The sequence below is a fragment of the Neophocaena asiaeorientalis genome, unplaced genomic scaffold, assembly GCF_003031525.2.
Source record: "Neophocaena asiaeorientalis asiaeorientalis breed wild unplaced genomic scaffold, Neophocaena_asiaeorientalis_V1.1 scaffold88, whole genome shotgun sequence".
In the NCBI taxonomy this organism is placed as follows: Eukaryota; Metazoa; Chordata; class Mammalia; order Artiodactyla; family Phocoenidae; genus Neophocaena; species Neophocaena asiaeorientalis.
In genome coordinates this window covers 749,800-760,920 of record NW_020175683.1, presented here as the reverse complement: position 1 = coordinate 760,920, position 11,121 = coordinate 749,800, and the positions used below count along the sequence as shown (strand labels likewise).

The 11,121-nt window shown below is 40.6% G+C and overlaps 1 pseudogene; it reads left to right on the top strand.

Annotated features, from left to right (window-relative positions):
- Positions 1-4,917: 4,917 nt before the first annotated feature.
- On the top strand, positions 4,918-6,797 carry LOC112390920 (oxysterol-binding protein-related protein 9 pseudogene; annotated as a pseudogene).
- The last annotated feature ends 4,324 nt before the right edge of the window (positions 6,798-11,121 follow it).

The window sequence follows — 11,121 nt, the reverse complement described above, 5'->3', positions numbered from 1 at the left end:
TGACATGATACTATACATAGAGAATCCTAAAGATGCCACCAGAAAACTACTAAAGCTAACCAATGAATTTGGTAAAGTTGCAGGATACAAAATTAATGCACAGAAATCTCTTGCATTCCTATACACTAAAAACAAAAGATCAGAAAGAAAAATTAAGGAAACAATCCCATTCACCACTGCAACAAAAAGAATAAAATACCTAGGAGGTAAAAGACCTGTACTTAGAAAACTAAAGGACACTGATGAAAGAAATCGAAGCTGACACAAACAGATGGAGAGATATACCATGTTCTTGGACTGGAAGAATCAATATTGTGAAATGACTATACTACCCAAAGCAATCTACAGATTCAGTGCAATCCCTACCAAACTACCAATGACATTCTTCACAGAATTAGAACCAAAAATTTTACACTTTGTATGGAAACACAAAAGACCCTGAATATCCAAAGCAATCCTGAGGAAAAAAAACCAGAGCCAGAGGAATCAGACTCCCTGACTTCAGAGTATACTACAAAGCTACAGTAATCAAGACAATATGGTGCTGGCACAGAAACAGAAATATAGATCAATGGAGCAGGATAGAAAGCCCAGAGACAAACCCATACACCTATGGTCAACTAATGTACGACAGAGGAGGCAAGGATATACAATGGAGAAAAGACAGTCTCTTCAATAAGTGGTGCTGGGAAAACTGGACAGCTACATGTAAAAGAATGAAATTAGAACACTCCCTAACACCCTACACAAAAATAAACTCAAAATGGATTAAAGACCTAAGTGTAAGACCCACACTATAAAACTCTTAGAGGAAATTAGAACACTCCCGAACACCCTACACAAAAATAAACTCAAAATGGATTAAAGAACTAAATGTAAGACTGGACATTATAAAACTCTTAGAGGAAAACATAGGAAGAACACTGTTTGACATAAATCACAGCAAGATCTTTTTGGACCAACCTCCTAGAGTAATGGAAATAAAAATAAATAAATAAACAAATAAATGGGACCTAATGACACTTAAAAGCTTTTGCACAGCAAAGGAAACTATAAACAAGACAAAAAGACACCCCTCAGGATGGGAGAAAATATTTGCAAGCAAATCAACAGACAAAGGATTAATCTCCAAAATATATAAACAACTCATGCAGCTCAATATTGAAAAAACAAACAACCCGCGGCTTCCCTGTTGGCGCAGTGTTTAAGAATCCACCTGCCAATGCAGGGGACCCAGGTTCAGCCCTGGTCTGGGAAGATCCCACGTGCTGCGGAGCAACTAAGCCCCCATGCCACAACTACTGAGCCTGCACTCTAGAGCCCACGAGCCACAACTACTGAAGCCCATGCACCTAGAGCCCATGCTCCACAAGAGAAGCCACCACAATGAGAAGCCCACACAACACAACGAAGAGTAGCCCCCTCTCACTGCAACTAAAAAAGAAAGCCTGCACGCAACAACACCCAATGCAGCCATAAATAAATAAATCCCAATCCAAAAATGGGCAGAAGACCTAAATAGACACTTCTCCAAAGAAGACATACAGATGGCCAAGAGGCACATGAAAAGGTGCTCAACATCTCTAATTATCAGAGAAATGCAAATGAAAACTACAATGAGGTATCACCTCACACCACTTAGAATGGGCATCATCAGAAAATCTACAAACAACAAATGCTGGAGAGGATGTGGAGAAAAGGGAACCCTCTTGCACTGTTGGTGGGAATGTAAATTGATACAGCCATTATGGAGAACAGTATGGAGGTTTTTTAAAAAATTAAAAATAGAATTACCATATGACCCAGCAATCCCACTACGGGGCATATACCCTGAGAAAACCATAATTCAAAAAGACACATGCACCCCAATGTTCATTGCAGCACTATTTACAATAGCCAGGTCATGGAAGCAACCTAAATGCCCATTGACATATGAATGGATAAAGAAGATGTGATACGTATATACAATGGAATTTTACTCAGCTATAAAAGCAAACAAAATTGGGTCATTTGTAAAGACGTGGGTGGATCTAGAGACTGTCATACAGAGTGTAGTAAGTCAGAAAGAGAAAAACAAATATCGTATATTAATGCATATGTGTGGAACCTAGAAAAATGGTACAGATGAACTGGTTTGCAGGGCAGAAATAGAGACACAGATGTAGGGAACAAATGTATGGACACCGAGGGTGGAGAGCAGGGGTGGGGTGGTGGTGGTGGTGGTGCGGTGAAGTGGGAGATGGGGATTGGCATATATACCCTAATATGTATAAAATAGATAATAAGAACCTGCTGTATAAAAAAATAAAATAAAGCAGTGTGCAGATGGGGAAAAACCGGAGTCAATTTTCAGCTTCTGAGTTTCAAAATTAACTCTGGAAATACATAGGAGGCAATAGCTTTAAAGAAAAAGTTTTGGTATCTCAAAAGGCCAGATGCTGAAGGAATCAAAGCATAAAGTTAATTCCAAAAAGAACATATTTGGAAGAATACATAAGATATAAGAGCAAATTTCTGTTGCTCCAGTGATTTTAAAATATCCCTCTGAAATGGGGGTGAAGCTGAATTTGAGAATCATCAAGTATGAGAGGGTGATGTGGGCTCTGAGAAGAGGTAAACATGGGGCAACAGAACCCCTATAGGTTTGGGGTCCCAAAGTAGGGGGGACTTGTACCCTACTTCCCATTATGAGCCCTGGAGATGGCAGCCTTGCCGGACTCCCACCCCACAACATAATGTGCAAGCTTTAGCAGAGAGATGGCTAAGTGGATGACAGTGCTGGAGACAGAAACAGTTAGTTGGTCACAGTCCTAGTGTAGTGTGGTAGAACAGGGCAACATTTTATAAGCCCCCAAAAGGGTGGAATTTAGATGAGAAAGAGCTGGTGAACTTGAAGAGACCTCAAATGACAGATGATGGGATTCTAGAAATAAACACAGGTATTACCCACAGACAAGATAGGAAACTGGGATGTCCAGCATGTCATCATGGAGGGTTGACAGCAACCAGGAACTGTCATCGGACCACAGACCATGACATTTCAACAGATGCAAGCATGGACAGATGCCACATGAGGGCCAGGCTCTACCCACGGTACTCTGCCTTAGTGCTATGTAATCCTCCAGAACTGAGATGCAACCTGGGAGAAAGGGGAGAGGGAAAATTCTGCACTGCTCTAGATTGAATGACCAATGGCCACAAAAAGGATTCTGAGGATCAGGAAAGTTCCATTATAGAGAATATATTTGTACTAAAATTGTCATATCTGCACGTTTGTGGCCCAACATCTCATACTCACTTCACATATAAAAGTCTAACTTGAGTAGATCAGCTGCTGTCTAACTAGATACAGGAAGCAGTCACTAAGTTTCAAGATTACAGAGGGAAAGAGAAAGACTGACACCTGAGGAAGGAAGCAATGTTATTTCCAGTCTTGTAATGTAGTCTTTTCCATAGTTACTTAACATATCAATATTTGCTTGTCTGATACAGGATTTGGCAATCCATGGCTCCTGGACCAAATCCAGCCTGCCAGCTGCCTATTTTGTAAAGCTTGCCAATTAAAATTGTTTTAATATTTTCAAATGGTTGTAAACAAATCAAAAGAAAATCATATAAAATTCAAATTTCAATGTCTGGAAATAAAATTTTATTGGAAAATAGTCACACCTATTTGTTTGTGTAAAGTAGCTTTTGCACTACTATAGCAAAATTAAGTAGTTACAACAGACCATATGACCCTGACAGCCCAGTATTTTTGCCATCTATTCATTTACAGAATAAGTTTGACAACCCCAGATCTAGTAGCAAACTCCCTGGTTGAACAGTCAATAGAACTCAACCCATCAAATATGTTTGCTAGGATTCCCTGGCAGTTGGATATTAAATTAATCAAGCTGTTGCTTAATTCGAGTGAGTTATTCTATGTAAAAGTCTTAGGAGCAGAGTCTGACACATGGTAAACACCATCTAAGTGATAGTTAGTCTTCTCATTTGTGATCTTGCATAATTTGAAACTGTACCTCTAGCTGCTGCTAGGATTTACTTCTATGGTTTCAATATTATTATTTTATTTTTTAAAGTCGAAGAACCAAGTTTCTATTCAATTTGCTATCAGTTAAAGTAAGAAGTCATCTAAATGTTGCAAGTCAAACCAGTAAAAGTCAATCATCATGCCTTGTTTACTCTGAGATATGAACCTAAATTATGAAAAGATGTCACTACTGTTCCAATATTGTTTCCAATAGAATAATAATAGTAACAGTAGCTAGCATCTATTTCATGCCTTCCAAATGTTAAGCATTTTAAATGCATATTTTCACTTAACTCTAATGACATCCCTACAAGGTAGTGCTATCCACCGTCTATAAATGGAAAACTTGGACTCAAAAAGACGAAGGAACTTGCTCACAGTTGTGGTTCATAAGTGGCAGACCCAGATCCGAGTACTAGTCTAAATCTGTGGTCTCCCCTCTAAACCGTATGGCTTTTTCTTTACGATTTCTAGCTTCGTGTATCATTCACTCCTCTACTTAGTTTTCTTTCGAGAAAAACTCCCATTAGCAAGCTAGTTAAGGAGAGCTAGAAGTCTAATTGGTGACCAGAAGCAAATTTAATTCTGTGAGCCAAGACCCTGTGTAGTAAGGAAATTCACAGCCATGCCCTCTTCAGCACCGCTTAATTGCCTCCTGTGGGAAGCAGCAGTTGGGGGTGTCCATTGACTTCCTGTGGTGGCAGTTTGGAATACAGCAGAGATCACTTACTGGCTGAACCTGACTGGTCTGACTGCACAGCAGCCCGGTGATCCAGCGGAGGTGGGAGAAGAGCGGGTGCTCAGAAGTGGCCCTCGGCTCCCTCCCCTGGAGGCACACAGGGCGGGGGTCTTGGTGAAGGTCTTTCTTGACGGCTACTTGTGGAGGTATGGATTCAGGATTTGTTCCTAGTGTCCAAGACTTTGATAAGAAACTTACAGAGGCTGATGCTTACCTACAAATCTTGATAGAACAGTTAAAGCTTTTTGATGACAAACTTCGAAACTGCAAAGATGATGAATGGAGAAAGAAAACTGAAACTCTCAAAGAGACAACAAATAGCATGGTAGAATCAATTAACGCTGCTGCTGCAGATCGCTAAAGACCAGTGTAATGCGGAGAAGCACGCAGACGGAATTATAAGTACTATTAATCCTGTGGATGAAATATATCAACCTAGTCCCTTGGAACCTGTGATCGACACAATGCCTTCCCAGACTGTCTTACCTCCAGAACCTTCTCAGTTGTGTAAGTCAGAGCAGCGTCCATCTTCTCTACCAGTTGGACCTTGTATTAGCTACCTTGGGACATCATCAGACTCCAACACCAAATAGTACAGGCAGTGGGCACTCACTACCCAGTAGCAGTCTAACTTCTCCAAGCCATGTCAACTTGTCTCCAAACACAGTCCCAGAGTTCTCTTATTCTAGCAGTGAAGATGAATTCTATGATGCGGATGAATTCCATCAGTGGCTCATTCCAGAAGCACTTAATAGATTCCTCCGGATCTGCCTCAGTCTTGACACACAGCCGCTCAGGAAATAGTCTAAAGCACCCAGGTACCACGGAATCACTTAATTCTTCCATGTCCAATGGAACAAGTGATGCTGACCTTGTCGATTCACATGATGATATAGATGATGAAGGGGAGGCAGGGTCGGTGGAAGAGCACAAGAGAGTTATCGTGCATCTGTTGTCACAGGTTAGGCTTGGAATGGATCTTACTAAGGTAGTTCTTCCAACATTTATTCTTGAAAGAAGATCTCTTTTAGAAATGTATGCAGACTTTTTGCACATCCGGACCTGTTTGTGAGTATTAGTGACCAGAAGGATGCCAGAGATCGAATGGTTCAGGTTGTAAAATGGTACCTCTCAGCGTTTCACACAGGAAGGAAAGGATCGGTTGCCAAAAAGCCATACAACCCCATTTTGGGCGAGAACTTTCAGTGTCACTGGACATTACCAAAATGATACCGAAGAGAACTAGTTTCAGAAGGACCAGTTCCCTGGGTTTCCAAGAATAGCGTAACATTTGTGGCTGAGCAGGTTTCCCATCATCCACCCATTTCAGCCTTTTATGCTGAATGTTTTAACAAAAAGATACAATTCAGTGCTCATACCTTGACCAAATCAAAATTCCTTGGGATGTCAACTGGGGTGTACAACATAGGACAGGGCTGTGTCTCGTGTCTAGACCATGATGAACATTACATTCTCACATTTCCCAATGGTTATGGAAGGTCTATCCTCACAGTGCCCTGGGTGGAACTAGGCGGAGAATGCAATATTAATTGTTCCAAAACTGGCTATAGTGCCAATATCATCTCCCACACCAAACCTTTCTAAGGGGGCAAGAAGCACGGAATTTCTGCTGAGATTTTTTTCTCCAAATGACAAGAAGTCTTTCTGCTCAGTTGAAGGGGAATAGAATGGTGTAATGTACACAAAATACTCAACGGGGGAAAATATCTGGTTTTCATAGATACCAAGAAGTTGCCTATAATCAAGAAGAAAGTGAGAAAGTTGGAATATGAGAATGAGTAGGAATCCCGCTGCCTTTGGAAGGATGTCACTTTCAACTTAAAAATCAGAGACATTGATGCAGCAACTGAAGCCAAGCATAGACTTGAAGAAAGACAAAGAGCAGAAGCCCAAGAAAGGAAGGGAAAGGAAATTCAATGGGAGACAAGGTTATTTCATGAAGATGGAGAACGCAGGGTTTATGATGAACCATGACTGAAACATCTCAGTGCTGCCAAGCATTAGGTTGGGAAATGCACAGTTTGCTCCTGGTGACCAGGGCAGGGGCACAATGAAGTAACAATCTTCCTTTGGGAGGACCTATTCACTCCCTTCTTATTGCAGTGGTTCCTGTCTCAGGGATACTGGACTTTCTGATGCAGATGAACAACTGAAGCAGGAAAAGCTTCCCTTTTTCCTGTTCTGTGGCAGTTCCGATGTTGACTTGGGTCTTGAGAAAAACTTCAGGTTTTGAAAACAAGATGTCTGCTCCTTTTCCAAATCCCACGTTATAAATCCCAGTCTCAGACTCTGCACTCTAGTATTGCTGTTGAGATATACAACATCTGTTTCCTAGTTCATATAATCTTGGGTTTTATATATACATGTATACATATATATAAAATAGGTGATGCCAGATTTTTCACAAATACACCATCTACTGTAAATATTGATTCCTCTGAGCTGTTTTAGAAAATTTAGCACAACATATTAAAATCACGTGTTAGGAAATTTCATGGTCTCACCTACAATAACTTTTAGTTTGGAATTGAACTATTATTAAATTGTATCTAACTCTGGACTACAGTTTAATTACACTCAGAGCTTCTTAAGGCTTCATAAAGTAATTTTTCCAACAACAACAACAACAAAAAAGATGCACTTACTGATTTGTCTTGTGACATCCAGACACGATTTTCTTGACCTTTGCTTGCCAGGAAGGTGCCATGACTGCTGTTCTTTCCAAGAGGATAGCTTGACTGAAAAGGTTAGTGAGCCCTCACACCCTTGACTTTAACAGGGAAGCTGCCTATTCTTTGCTGGACATTTTGATTTTCATGACGCCATCTCTTTGATCCCCAATAAGTATATTCTGGGCATGATAGGCTTCAATATTGTCTTCAAAAGTTCATTATTTAAAACCTGAAGATAACATAATAGTTTCAACCTAATTTTCTAAATTAGCTAATTTATTAGCCCATCTGAGAGTATATTCAACTGATAATTATTTTCTTCCCTCACACATACTGCCTCAAATTGAATTTGCCAGTCTCTGGTGGTGTGTTAGGGACTTTTCTCTCTGCCAAACTGAGATTTTTTTTAAGGTGTTGATTAATAACCACCCCCATGTTTGAGGCTTTATAATACCCCACACAATTGTTGCTTAATAAATCTTTCTTGGCTGCCTCAGAACTTTTTAATGATCTTTCCAAATATGTTTAAACAATTTGATTCATTTCAGCCTAAAGTTGAACAACAAAGTCATGTGCTAAGCAGACACAAAATGACGAAGATATCATCCCTGTCCTGGGGCTGCTTTACTAGTCAGAATGGTACTAAGGTAAAGACTCAGTGCTTGCCCTCGAATACACTGAGTATATGAGTTGAATTGTGCCCCCCCCCAAAGATATGTTAATATCCTAATCCCTGGTACCCGGGAAAGTGATCCTATTTGTAAGTAGGGGTTTTGCAGATGTAATCAATATAAGATGAAGTCATTAGGGTGAACACTAATTCAATATGACTGGTGTCCCTATGAGAAGAGGGAAGTTTAGACACACACACAGGGAGAACGCCATGTGAAGACAGAGGCAGAGATTGGAGTTCTGCTGCCACTAACCAAGGCACACCTGGAGCTGCCAAGAGCTGGAAGAGGCAAGGAAGGAGCCTCCCCTAGAAGCTTTGCAGGGAGCATGACCCTGCTGATCCCTTGATTTTGGACTTCTAGGCTCCAGAACTGTGAAAGGATAAGTTTCTGCAGTTTTAAGGCACCCAGTTTGTGGCACTTTGTTATGGCAGCCCTAGGAAGCTAATGTCGTGGATATACAAGTCCTATACACAAATGACTATGGCAAAAAGTGAGGGTGCAGGATCCTAAAAGCGGTATAAAAATGTGAGAAGACTCAGAATTGGGAATCAAGAAAAGTTTCCTGGGGCAAAAACACAAGATCTAGATATGTAGGAATAGTAAGGTTGGGACATCTGGAAAGGGGGAGCAGGGCTTTCTAGATAAAGCCTTCAATTGCATGGATACTGGATAGCAAAGAGGAGAAGCACAGGATGATGAGGGAAAAGGAGACCTGAATAGGTAAGCTAGAAGGACATTTGGGACTAGATGGGTTGAAGGGTTTGAATACCAGACTGTGGAGTTTGCTCTTAAGGAAATAAACCATTGAAGGCCTTTGAGGAGGTGAGTGATAACACTAGGACTCTGTTTAAAACAAAACAAAACAAAACAAAAAACAACTCACTTTTTGTAGGATGGGTTGAAGAGGAGAAAGATTTGGAGGCAAGGAGACCAGTTAATAGGCTATTACAGTAGCCTAGGATACAGGCAACGAGGAATTGATCAGTCAATAGGATAGTTGTAATGATAACTGAAAGGAAGAGAAATATGAATGAATCACAGAGGTACAATGGGTGTCACTGGACTACTAACTTGGACTTGGGAGATGAGGTACAGGCGAGAATTCTATCTGTTCTCTCTTGCCACAAGAATCCTATGCAACAAAACCTTAGTGACATACAACAACGAACTTTATTTTTGCTCGTGTGTTTATGGGTTGGCTGGATAGGCCCACTATCTGAGTTGGGCTGGTGGAGGGGAAGAAGTCCCGATTCAGGCATCTGCTGACTTTGGCCAGGCTCTCATACATCTGGGGCCCCAGCTGGGACAACAGGGCTGAATTGCTCTTCCAGTGTCTCGTCCTCTAGCAGGCCGGCGCAGGCATGTCCTCAAGGTGAAGGCAAAGAAGCAAGACTGTGAGCAGAAATGTGAAGTATGTTTTAAGACTCTATTTGCACCATATTGGTCTCACTGGCCAAAGAAAATCACACGGTGAAGCCCATGTTCAGAGTGGGAGGGGACCACAAAGTTACAGAGCAAAGGATATTGATAAAGGGAGGCCATTAATTGGGGCCATTAATGCAATCAGTCTTCTACAGGAGTTCAAAATGATTTCGAAGTTTTGAGGGAGGAATAATAAAACTGTTGTCCTAATAAAGTCCTAGTCTTCCTTCAAAACTCAATTCAAGCGTCACTTCTGTAATATCTTGCCCACAGCTCCTCTGGGTTATCACTGCTTCTTATATTTCCGTTATTTAAACGATCATGCATTATATTTGCCTGTTTTTGTGTCTGTCTCCTTATACTTAGTTGTGTCTCCTCGACATCATAGGCCATACTGCTCTGCAGTCTCAAGGTCTAGGTTCAAATGCTAGCTCCATACCTTCCTATCAAGTTACTCTCTGGGTGTCTCTATCTGTAAAAGGGGAATACAAGCAATGCCAACCATAGTCGCTGGTGTGAGAATGATACAAAGTAATGTGTGAAAAGCCCAAGAAATGTTAATGATTGTTAGGATTATATGTCATTATTTTATTTTCATTGATAAATGCCCTGTGCAGTTCTTAACACATGAAGTCATTTTTAAGTCTTTTGAATAAATTAATTAACTAACAAATGAAATATATGGGATGAAGTGGGTGCTACTGAACATGAAAGACAACAGGGGGTTATTTCATGGAATGGGCACGAGGCAAAAGGGGATAGAATTAAGAGAATCAAAGGAAAAGCTAGCCTTGGAAAGAGAAAGGACTTTTTGCCTGACTAAGTATATGTATTTTGAAAGTCTTCCTTGAAAATCAAGCATTTTAACTAGGCACCGTTGTAGTTTTGGTTCTTGATCTTGTTTTTTGCTGTTTTAATATGGTTAAAGGTACACAGGGTACATCAGATGGGACTTTCTCTAGTTCACTGGGGAGCAAGGAAAACCTACCTATCATATCCCGATAGCGTGTTTGTTTTACCTTCTAAACGTAATGGGACATAGACAGTATTTATAAAGGTCACAGGCTGTTTCTTAATAAACATGCATCATTTGCAATATAAAGAGAAGAATTACATCTTTACAGATATTAAAAGACAGGCTCTTCACCAGGTTTTACGAAACACAGCAGATAACCGCTTTGCTTGTCTTGTTTAAACAGTCGCTTTCTTGACTTGACAGTTGGGGCACAAGTATATTTATGCCCCCACGTAATCGGTCCACACTGCTCACGACTAGATGAGGAGTAAATAAAGAGCAATATACTTAATAATGACCTGCTAGGAATAACCAGGAAAAGAGCACTGGGAGAATGGGAAGCCATACTGTACTTTCACAGTCTTCATATTTTAGATAGGATTTTAGATAGGATTCCTATCAGAGTTAGATGTGTGCCATTTCAGAATTAAGGATAAGAGAAAGTTAGAGTTGAATAGGAAATTAAAGATTCCTTTCATTTGTCTCATGAATAGTGTTAGAGACGCCAGGGAATTTACCCAAGGACACGAAGAGGAAGGGCCAGG